The sequence below is a fragment of the Muscardinus avellanarius genome (assembly GCF_963383645.1).
Source record: "Muscardinus avellanarius genome assembly, chromosome: 4".
NCBI lineage: Eukaryota > Metazoa > Chordata > Mammalia > Rodentia > Gliridae > Muscardinus > Muscardinus avellanarius.
The window spans coordinates 123,708,896-123,720,298 of record NC_137789.1 but is presented as its reverse complement, the minus strand read 5'-3'; the positions used below and the strand labels follow the sequence as shown (position 1 = coordinate 123,720,298).

Below are 11,403 nucleotides of genomic sequence, written 5' to 3'. Positions count from 1 at the left end.
TCATGAATGGAACTGCATTAAGTGATGTGTTCAAGGTCACACAGCCAGCTGATAGAGTTCAGATTGAAAATAAATGGTTGTAATCAGACTCCCCAAAGCCCCTGATTTTCATGGATTCTCCATTTTAATGTGTCAGTAGTATTTAGTCCCCCTTGCCTCCCCCAGGGGGGATAGCTAGAAAGGAAAGATTCAGCTTGTCTACCCATCCCTATGCTTAGACACAGCAGCCAGCTTGGTAAGTTTGATGAAGAGCTGATGTCCATCCCACTCTTTTCTCTGCCCCTCCTTCTTGCAGCTTTTCGCCATTCTACCTTCTACTGCCCCTTGTCCCTTGACTTCTTTATGTATCTCCTCCTCTGCCCCAAGCATCATCGAATGCCTTTGACTTCCTCCTAGTGACATACGGAGATCACATTGCAGGTTAGGACTCAACATAGGTATTTGGGAGGGACAGGGAACCATTCAGCCACAGCACAGGTCAACATCTTTCACATTCTGCCCCTCCCGCCACCTGGTCCCAAAAACCTCTTAGTAGGTGTTTGAAGAGAAGAGAATAGGTGGAAACCAAGGATGGAAGCTGAAGATAGGTTCGATGAATTACCCAAAGGCCAGAGAATTGCAGCTGCCTGTATTTCTGCCTGGAGGCTTGGGGGGAAGTTGTGTGTAAAGAAATAATAGAGATAATATCATAGATGCTCAGTGAAGAGAGACATGCGGAGATGGCAGAAAAAAAATCTATCAAAATGAAGAGTGAGCAAGGCTTTCCTCTGCCAGCAGTACTGAATAAAAGCAAATTGGCAGAGAGGATTCCTGCCCTCCAGGGAGGAGCCCTGCAGCTCACTCAGCTGAAGGTGCCCCTGTGCCTCCTGCCACTACGCTCGGTGCCCCTCCCCTGCTACACAGAGCCCTTATGCTGATCACTAACTCTTCCCCAAGAAGGGCAAGGAAAGCAGGGGGAGGAAAGAAACACATCTTTCATGATAGTCCTGGGCATGGACCTAAATGTGCATTTCAAGACTTTCAAATTCCAGCACAAAGATAAAAGCCAGAGGGGAAAAAGGAGTTTCTTCTCAGTGCCCCTCAGATCTTCTGCTTGGAGGAGATCAGACAGGGACTCACAGTAGCTGTTGCTTGTAGACTTCTTGACAGTTCATGCCTCTGGCCCAGTTGAGCCTCCTCAGGGATCCAGCAGTGTGGTAGGATATGTCAGTTTCTCTAGGAACCATCTAATTGTTTTGCATCTCGGCTTCTGGGACTTCTTCATTTGTTTCTCATAGTTCTTATTTTTTAATCAAAAGTACATGTGTATGATAAAATAACTCATGTATCTTCCTAAGTCTTCCTAGATCTTCCCAGAAATAACCACTGCTCCTTGTACATCTGTGCAAGTACTTAATAATCAAAATAAATGACTGCATATTATTTACAATGATACCTCAATCTGTGCTCATTGCCAGTGGTTGCATGTAGACATATATAGTCATCTATTTCATAGTGATCTGTTTTCCTATTATAAGCAGATAACATCAGGATGAATTACAGTATGGTGACAGCTATGAATCAATTTAACATTTTCAAAGTGCTAGTCAAATACAGATGTTTCTCAGCTTACAATGGTGTTACATCCTGATTAAAGCCATCAAAAGTTGAAAATATTATAAATCACAAAGGTGTTTAATACACCTAAACTACCAAATATCACAGTTAAGCAACATGAACACTGTGGAGTATTGGTTGTTTATGCTTGTTATCATGTGGCTGACCAGAAGCTGCAGCTGCTGCCACTGCTCAGAATCACAAGTGTTACATCACATATTGCCATCCCAGGAAAAACTCAAAATTCAAATTACATATTTTAAAACTAGAAATGAAAGTCAGGGCCATTCAATCTCTGAGCTATGACTCCAGTCCTTTTTTATTTTTTATTTTTTTTATTTTTGAAATAGTGTTTTACTAAGCTTCTGAGACTGGCCTCAAACCTGTGATCTTCCTGTCTCAGCATCCCAAGTACTAAAATTACAGGAGTGCAGTAGCTTTCAAAGTATCTTCTCGACTTCCGGGAAGATGGCGACCGAGAAAAGCGGGGCTTGAGTCCCGATAACAACCAATCTCCATTACCACAAAAAGAGCGCCTTTCATAGCCAGAAAACACCATCACCAGAAAAACAAAAAAAACCACCAGGCTCCAGAGAGAAAGCGGACTGAGAACAGAGCTCAGGGCCACAGAGGAGACACACGCGCCCGAGGACGCGGCAGCAGCGCCATACTGCCGGAGGCAGCGGCGAACTCAACGGACGGCTACAGCAAGCCAGGTGAGCCGCTGCGGAACAGCCAGGCGGGATCTTTCGGCGCAGACAGCATTTAAAGCTCCCAGTGGCTGAGCTCAGCACACGCTGCAGGGATTCAGAGTGGAAATCAAAACCAGAGAAGAAAAAATACGCCAGCCTCATGGCCGAGGGCGTGGCAGAGGCGCCATATTGCCACCGGCGGCGGCAGCAGCAGTGAATTCACCGAGTCCAGTACAGCTACATCTGCGTACTCAAGAACAGTGAGTCAAATTGCGGGCCACAGAGGAGAAATCACAGTATTGGGCCTCCTGGGACTTGACCCAGTGAGGGAGTGGTGGTGGCAGAGATATCACACCATAGGAGAACGTGCAACCTGGCACCCCCCATAGTTTAAAGCAGCCTCTATCGACTCCCTGGGTCGGAGACTCTGTGATACAACCCAGTAAAGGAGTAGTGGGGTCTGAGATAATACAGACTCGAGATCCAGAGCACCTTAAGTGAAGTCATAGTGACCCAAGGGAAGAACCCAGAGAAGGCACAAACCTCCGAAATCATGGGAAAGAGGAATAACACTGGAGTAATGAATGTGCACAACCCCACAACATCAGAACCTGATAAAACAGAAAATCAGAGATTTCTAGAAGATCAAATCAGGAAAATAACTGTAGAAATAATAGAGGTGCTTCGAAAAGAACTCAGAGACAGCCAAAAAGAGATAAAGGATGCAATTAATGAAGTAAAGGCCTCAATTCAAAGCACAAACAACCGATTAGACCACATGGAGAACAGAATCTCGCTCTTAGAAGATGAGCAATCCAAAAATGAATGCATAGTTTCTAATCTAGAAAAAGATATCCAACAGCAGGAATCTGACATTGAAGAAATATGGGCCCATCTTAAGAGAGCTAACCTAAGAATAATTGGAATAGAGGAGGGAAAAGAAAGTGATACCAAAGGGATCAACAATCTCTTCAAGGAAGTAATAGCAGAAAAATTTCCAAATATAGAGCAAGAGGTTGATACACAGATCCAGGAAACTTATAGAACTCCCTTTAGAAAGGATCGGAGAAGAGGATCCCCACGCCATATAATTGTCAAAATGACCAATGTGGAAGCCAAGCAGAGAATCTTAAAGGCAACAAAAACAAAGGGCCAAGTGACATTCAGAGGCAAACCAATTAGAATCACTCCAGACTTCCCAAACCAAGTCATGAGAGCCAGAAGGGCTTGGAGTAACATATTCCAAACTCTGAAAGAAAACAACTTCCAGCCAAAAATTTCCTACCCAGCAAAACTTTCTATCAAATTAGATGGAGAAATAAGAAGCTTCCATGACAAACAGAAACTGAAGGAATTTATGTCTTCAAAACCAGCGCTAGAGAAAATACTCAAAGAGATTAACTACAAAGAAGAAATAGGTAACACTCACCAGAACCAGAGAAACAAGAGTTTCCATCCAACAGACAACTTAGATTGGTTATCTGTGGAGATTCATTATTTATGTTAGTCTTTTACCTATCTCTAAGTTGTATTGTTTGCCTTTATTGTTGTTAATTTTTAGGATTTCTAGTTGGAATATTAATATACCTTCAGATATAGCATTTGGAAATATTTTATCCAATTCTATTAGTAACTTTTAACTCTGTTTACATTGTCTTTGGATATACAATATTTTCTTTTATTTTTTAGGGAGTTTGTATATTCTTCTGTTGCCTGTGCCATTGAAATCATATCCAAGAAATCACTGCCAATTTCAATGTTGTGAGGTTTTATGACCCAGATTTTCTCCTAAAAGTTTATAGTCTTAAGATTTATATTTAGGTCTTTTATCTATTTCGAGTTAATACTTGTATATGGGATTAGGTAAAGGTCCAATTTTATTATTTTCCATGTAATTATTATTTTTCAACAATATTTAGTTAAAAGATTATTATTTCTACCACCAAATGTTCGTGGAAACCTTGTCAAAAATAACTTGACAATATAGGGAAGAATTTAGCTCTAGGCTTGTATTTAACTCCAATGGTCTATATATCTGCCTTTAGAACAGTACTACACTGTTTCAATTATTGTAGCTTTATATGGTTTGAAATCAGAAAATATATATCTGCTAGCTTTGTTCTTTTTCAAGATCATTTTGGGTATCTAGAATTCATATTCCATATTAGGATAGATTTTTTTCTGAAAAATAAATATATAAATATATGATAGTTTCACCTAAAAAAACAGAAAAAAATATGCTCTAGTAAGAAAGAAAGCAAAAAGAAATATTGAAATGCTATCTTTAAATCATCAAACGCTTGGTATCAGACAAATGAAACTGTTATGTGAGATTATCATTTTTAATTTTGGATAAATTGCTATAATACTAGATGTCAACCACTAAGCCAAGCATGGGAAGGAGGGATGGGGAGAGAATGGGGTGGGGATCGGGTGGGGGCTGACTGGGCGATGTGTGAATGTATGTCTACAAAAGTTTGTATCCCACTATGATGTATGAATACAGTGCACCAATAAAATAAAATTAAAAAAAAACAAAGTATCTTCTCTAATGAACACATATGGTACTCTCACCATCATAAAGTTCAAAACTTGTAAGTCCAACCATGATAAACTGGGACCCGTTTGCATGTTAGCATTGTTGTTTGTTTTTATTAATGAGATGAAAATTTTATTTCAGTTTCCATAAAGAGTTTTACACAAATAAAATGAACTTATCCTGCCTGCTCCTATAGTGACACTTATAAATTTACTTATTAAACTAACTAGAAGGATGACATTGGTGGGAAAAGTTTATCACAAGTCTTCCCAATTCAAGGCATGCCGCTGAATCAAGGAGTTTTTAAATGAAAATATTCTTGTTGGTTGTGAATAACATACAAAGAAGAAACTGGTACCAACCTTCCACTCTCATCTTAAATCCAAAAAGTTCTGGGAAATGGTACATCATGCATTCTCCTCCGTAGAATAAATGCGGCTACTGCTGATAAATTTATTCCTCAAACTTGCTTAAGAAGGGGAGGCAAGGAATCGGATTCAGCAGTGTCTATTTTTCTTACAGAGATTGTGCGCAGGGTAAAAATTACATACTGCCAAATTACCCCTGAAACCTCCTTAGAAAAGCACTCCCTTGTTTATAAAGAACCTCTCAGAGAGTCCAAAACAACCAAATCTCTGCCCCTACAGTTTCAGTCTAGTTGAAGAGGCTGATTTGTGTTGGGGGCCTTGCTGCGTGAGCAATGCAATACAATGATCACTAGAATCACCTCCATCCATTGGCATGCTCATACTGGGAGGCACTTTGGGAAAGAAGGAAAAGCAGGTTCACACTACCAGGCCTTTTACCTTCCAGGCGCTCACACTCACTGAGTGCAGTGGGCAGCAAAATCGGCAGCGCTGTGACATGAGGTGTCTCCTGTGTTCCACGCCCACCCCCTTTAATTTTGCTCACAGTTTGGCTGAATATCTAAAGGCTACAAAGAGGTGACCACATTCTATCACAATCAACAACCCAGACTTTAGAATATGATCCAGACATTTTATAAAACTCCTCTCAGTCCCCACATAATAATGTTCCCATCAGGTGCTCCAAGAATTTCTTTTCTCTCAGACTACAATTTGAGGGACAGTGCCTACTCTTCATTGGCTTTTAATCACCAACTGATGAAAGTAGAGGTCTAATTATTACTCGTCAAACAGGTATGTCTTTCTTCATGCAAAATGCACTAATTCTAAAAATTAACATTGCTATGACCTGGTCATGCTAACCAGCACAGAATTATTTCTACTTTATTGTGTATTTCTAATTAAACTATATTCAGTACATATTTTACTTATTTCTCAAGATGAAATCATTTTAAATAACATTTTGAGGAAAATTACCATACATTTATACCTCTTTTCATTTACTCTCTCCCCAATGTGAGTTAATCACAAATGGCATTTAAAAACTCTCCCACACAGCCAGGCGTGGTGGCGCACGCTTGTAATCCCAGCGCTCGGGAGGCTGAGACAGGAGGATTGCACTGGTTCAAAGCCAGCCTCGGCTACTTATGAGGCTCTCAGCAACTTAATGAGACTCTGTTTCCAAATAAAGTATAAAATAGGTCTGGGAGTATAGCTCGGAGGTAGAAAAAGGCCCTGGGTTCTACTCCCAGTACCACCCAAAATAATTTTTTAAAAAATCTCCCAAACATTTGTAAGAGGCGTGTTCTATGTTATGGGAATACAAGATCAAGAGAAAATGATTATTAACAAAGTACATCTTATTTAAGATAGACTTATGGCCATAAATAAATCTCACTTGGCCTCACAATTTAAACAAAACCCTAACAAAATCTTTGCTCTGCACCATTTCCTACAATTGTTCTATGGAACACTATTTTGTAGAAGTGTTATAGGGTCTTAGGCCGTGTAACTTTAGCAAACGTCTTTGTTTTTGAATAGTTTCATTAATGACAGGACTCTTAAGCCCATAGTATACTAATATTCATAGTATATCTTCAAAAGATAACATATCCTCCTTTTCAAATGTAACCCTTTCAACAGAACAACTCATGGCATTAGTGGTTCATAGGACATCTTCTGGAAAATGCTTCTCTATCAAAGATATATTGGATGTGCCATGATAGAAATGGTCTGAGGACAATGGAACTATTCGAAAGTACAATTATCAACAACTCCTATCTCTCCCAAGTCCAGTTGCAGAATTGGGTCTTGGGCCTGTGTGAAAATCAGTAAATGTTTGTGGGAATTTACATCATATATCAAATAGGGCTATGTTAATGAAGATATTGTTCAAGGAGAAAGAAGATGTCATAAACCAAAGTTCAAAATCCAAAAAGAGTTCTGGGAAAAAAGAAGAAAAACTAGAAACAGAATAGGATTGAAAACAGAAAAACAGAAGGCAGAATAAGGTACCAGCAGGAAAGGCGGATCGGCTCTATAATTAATTCTTCATATTCTCCAAGCATTCACCAGGTACTCTTTAGGTATAAATTGGCATATTCTGCAGGGCTAAGGGCCATCTATCTAGGGTCATAATGTCCTCCATAGAGCAAAGAAAGGCATCCTCTCTGTTTCTTTGTGCCATCCCCTTCTCCTCCCCACCCCTCCCAGTGTTAGATCTTCCTCAAATCATACCTTGTCCCAGCTTCTACAAATCTAATCTCAAATACAGATACCATAGGCACGACTTACAATATATATTTCCCTAAGATGCAAGATCAGTGTGTCAACTCATAAAAACTATGACCCAAGTCTCCTTTTGCCAATCAGACAAGTAGAGCCTCAGGACTGAACAGCCATCATCTGTATCCCTCCCTTCCATATTGATGAGCTTAAAACCACCCTCAACTCCCAGTTCCTGCCATTGACTCAGGTGAGACTCTCATCTTGATGCCTGCACTCAGGTTCCAACTCATTGCTCTACCAAGCACCCCATCTTCTTTGGGCCAGAACTCTTTCACTTTGAGTCTTCAACCTATGGATAGATTGACTGAATAGGTACCACCTACCTTAAAAAAAAAAGTCAGAATAGTCTGTCTTGAATTGATGATTACTATGCTGTACCCATCTAGTGAAGCTAAACTGTTTCTCTTGGAAATTCTCATCCAATGGTTCTGACATTTCACTGCATTCCAGCTAAGCCAATCTCTTCCACTTGTGAACCAGGTTTCCTTCCCCAGGCCCTAAGCTTTCGGCTGTCTTCTTGTACACTGTTGTTTTCCAAGAGGAATTGTCAAGACCCCTAGTTCAGTCCTAAGATGGCCAAATGTTTCTTAATCAAAGTTCTTTGGCATCGCTTTCATGTTGGGGCTCAATCTTTCTTCCAAGATATTGTGATGTTATTATTCTCTATTCCAAATCTGAACATAAATTTAAACTTTTCTGCTATGGTGTGAGTGTTGATGTCCCTCTGAAATTCTTAATTTGGAACCCAACACTCAAAATGACAATATGAAGGAGTGGCCTCTGAGAAGTGATTAAATCATGAGGGCTACACCCCATGAATATGGCTAGTGGTATTATAGAAAGGCTCAAGTGAAGTCTTCTGTGCCCTCCCATGTAGAACACCACACAGTCCCCTTCCACCATCTGAGCCAGCAAGTGCCAGCTCTGAAACGGTGAGAGAGCCGTCACTAGACACTGAATCTGCTGGCACATTGATTTTGGACTTTCCACTCACCAGAAACATGATCATTAAGTTTTTGTTGTTAATAAGTTACCCAGTCTAAGGCATTTTGTTATAGAAGCCTGAACAGACTGGCTATATTTCCCAACACATCCCATATTTCTGTATCTGAAACCAATATCTTCAGTTTCAACATTTTAAGTTACTTAGAAAGGCTTTCCTGGAAGCACTGAAGCCTCCCTCAGTATTTTTCTCTGGTCCCTATGACCTAACTTACCATCACATGAAAGAATATATTATATCCTTTGATCTCTTCCAGCTCCTGAATTCTATGAAAAATACACAGAATCAACAATATATATCATAGCTCATTAAAATCTTTGAGATATTACTGCTTTGCTACTTATTTTAAATTTTTTTTGTGTGTGATATTGGGGTTCCTGGAAACCCTTCTACCTCCGGGCTACACTCCCAGACCTATTTTTACATTTTTATTTTGGAAACAGGGTCTCCTAAGCCAGCGCGCGCGGCTGGCTTCGAACCTGTGCAATCCTCCTGTCTCTGCCTCCCAAGTGCAGGGATTACAAGCGTGCGCCACCACGCCCGGCCTTTTGCTGCTTATTTTAGATAAGGTATTGACTTTTTCTGAGCCTTTCTTCCTATTAAATATAGACAATGGCCACTCCAAGGGCGGAAGTCCGGTCCTGCAAGCCGGGTCTCTGCGTGCTTCCCACTGACAGCATGGCGCACTACAACTTCAAGAAGATTATGGTGGTCCCGTCTGCCAAGGACTTTATTGACCTGACATTATCAAAGACTCAACGAAAGACTCCAACAGTTATTCATAAACATTACCAAATTCATCGCATTAGACACTTTTATATGAGAAAAGTTAAATTTACTCAACAGAATTACCATGACAGACTCACAGATTCTTACAGATTTTCCCAAATTGGATGACATCCATCCATTTTATGCTGATTTGATGAATATTCTCTATGACAAGGATCATTACAAGTTGGCTCTAGGACAAATAAATATTGCCAAAAATTTAGTGGACAATGTTGCTAAGGATTATGTACGGCTTATGAAATATGGTGATTCTCTCTACCGCTGCAAACAGCTGAAGCGCGCTGCCCTCGGCCGAATGTGCACTATCCTTAAGAGGCAGAGGCAGAGTTTGGAGTATCTGGAACAAGTGCGTCAGCATTTGTCCCGTTTGCCCACCATTGATCCAAATACCAGGACCCTGATTCTGTGTGGATATCCAAACGTGGGGAAGTCCAGCTTCATCAACAAGGTGACGAGAGCAGATGTGGATGTTCAGCCCTATGCATTCACCACCAAGTCTCTGTTTGTTGGGCATATGGATTATAAGTATCTGCGTTGGCAGGCCGTAGACACTCCGGGGATTCTGGACCATCCCTTGGAAGATCAGAACACCATCGAAATGCAGGCCATCACTGCCCTGGCCCACCTCCGTGCCGCCATTCTCTCTGTGATGGATTTGTCTGAGCAGTGTGGACATGGGCTGAAGGAGCAGTTAGAACTCTTCCAGAACATCAGACCTCTCTTCATCAATAAGCCTCTCATAGTTGTGGCAAACAAATGCGACGTGAAGTGACTCACGGAGCTTCCCGAAGACGACCAGAAAATATTTGTAGACTTGCAGGCCGAAGGCTTCCCCGTCATAGAGACCAGCACCCTGACCGAGGAAGGTGTTGTTAAAGTTAAAACTGAGGCTTGTGATAGGCTTTTGGCTCATCGAGTGGAAACCAAAATGAAAGGAAATAAAGTGAATGAGGTGCTGTACAGATTGCATTTGGCTGTACCAAACAAGAGAGATTATAAGGAAAGGCCCTCTTTCATCCCAGAAGGAGTGGTGGCGCGCAGGAGGAGGATGGAAATTGCGGAGCAGCCCAAGAAGAAGCGGGAACGTGATTTTGAGCTGGAGATGATTATATTTTGGATCTTCAAAAATACTGGGATTTAATGAATTCTTCGGAAAAATACGATAAAATACCAGAGATCTGGGAAGGCCATAATGTAGCCGATTATATTGATCCTGCTATCATGAAGAAATTAGAAGAGTTAGAAAAAGAAGAAGAGCTAAGGACAGCTGCTGGAGAGTATGATAGTGAATCTGAGAGTGAGGACGAGGAAATGGTGGAAATCCGACAGCTGGCGAAGCAGATCAGAGAGAAGAAGCTGAAAATCCTGCAGTCCAGAGAGAAGAATACACAGGGGCCCCGGATGCCGCGGACTGCCAAGAAGATTCAGCGAACGGTCTTGGAAAGCAAGATGCGCAGCCTTGGGGTCAACATGGACGACAAGGACAACGCCCATTATGCAGTGCAGGCAAGAAGATCTCGGAGCTCACTAGGAAAAGAAAGCGGGAAGAATCGGTTCCGCCTTCTTCCGTAGCCTGGAGCTGGAGCTGCTCTCGCACTCCACGTGATGTTTCTGGTCTTTGGGATGTCAAGATGGTAAAGAAAGCCAAGACAATGATGAAGAACGCACAGAAGAAGATGAACCTCTTGGGGAAGAAAGGAGAGGCACGTGTTTGACATGAAGCCCAAGCACTTGCTCTCTGGGAAGAGGAAAGCTGGTAAAAAGGACAGGAGATAGCATCCTGTCGGCAGAGACGGTTGGCGAGACCGTCCTGTTTATTTCTCGGTTTGGTGTGGTATGGATTCATGAATTGGAACCCTAATCTATTAACTCAAAAGACCGTGGAAATGACTGAAGTGCTTGTTGCTTTGCTGAAAACTGGTAAACTCTGTTTAGACGTGGGGAATTTTTGTCACTTCTTAATACTGCAGTTATATGTAGTAGGCTGTTTCTGTACTTAATGGAGTTTTGATTGCTTCAGATTTGCAGAACTGGAAAATGTATTGGTGTGGTGAGGTTATTTTTGATGGTGAAAAAATTCTTTTATAAGATAGAAATTTGGCTCATCACACATGAATAGCCATCTTTGTG

General features: G+C 41.2%; 1 pseudogene across 1 annotated transcript; it reads left to right on the top strand.

The window, feature by feature from the left end:
- Positions 1–9,162: 9,162 nt before the first annotated feature.
- On the top strand, positions 9,163–11,049 carry LOC308261573 (GTP-binding protein 4-like; annotated as a pseudogene). The gene has a single exon. The product of its transcript is annotated as a GTP-binding protein 4-like (transcript).
- The last annotated feature ends 354 nt before the right edge of the window (positions 11,050–11,403 follow it).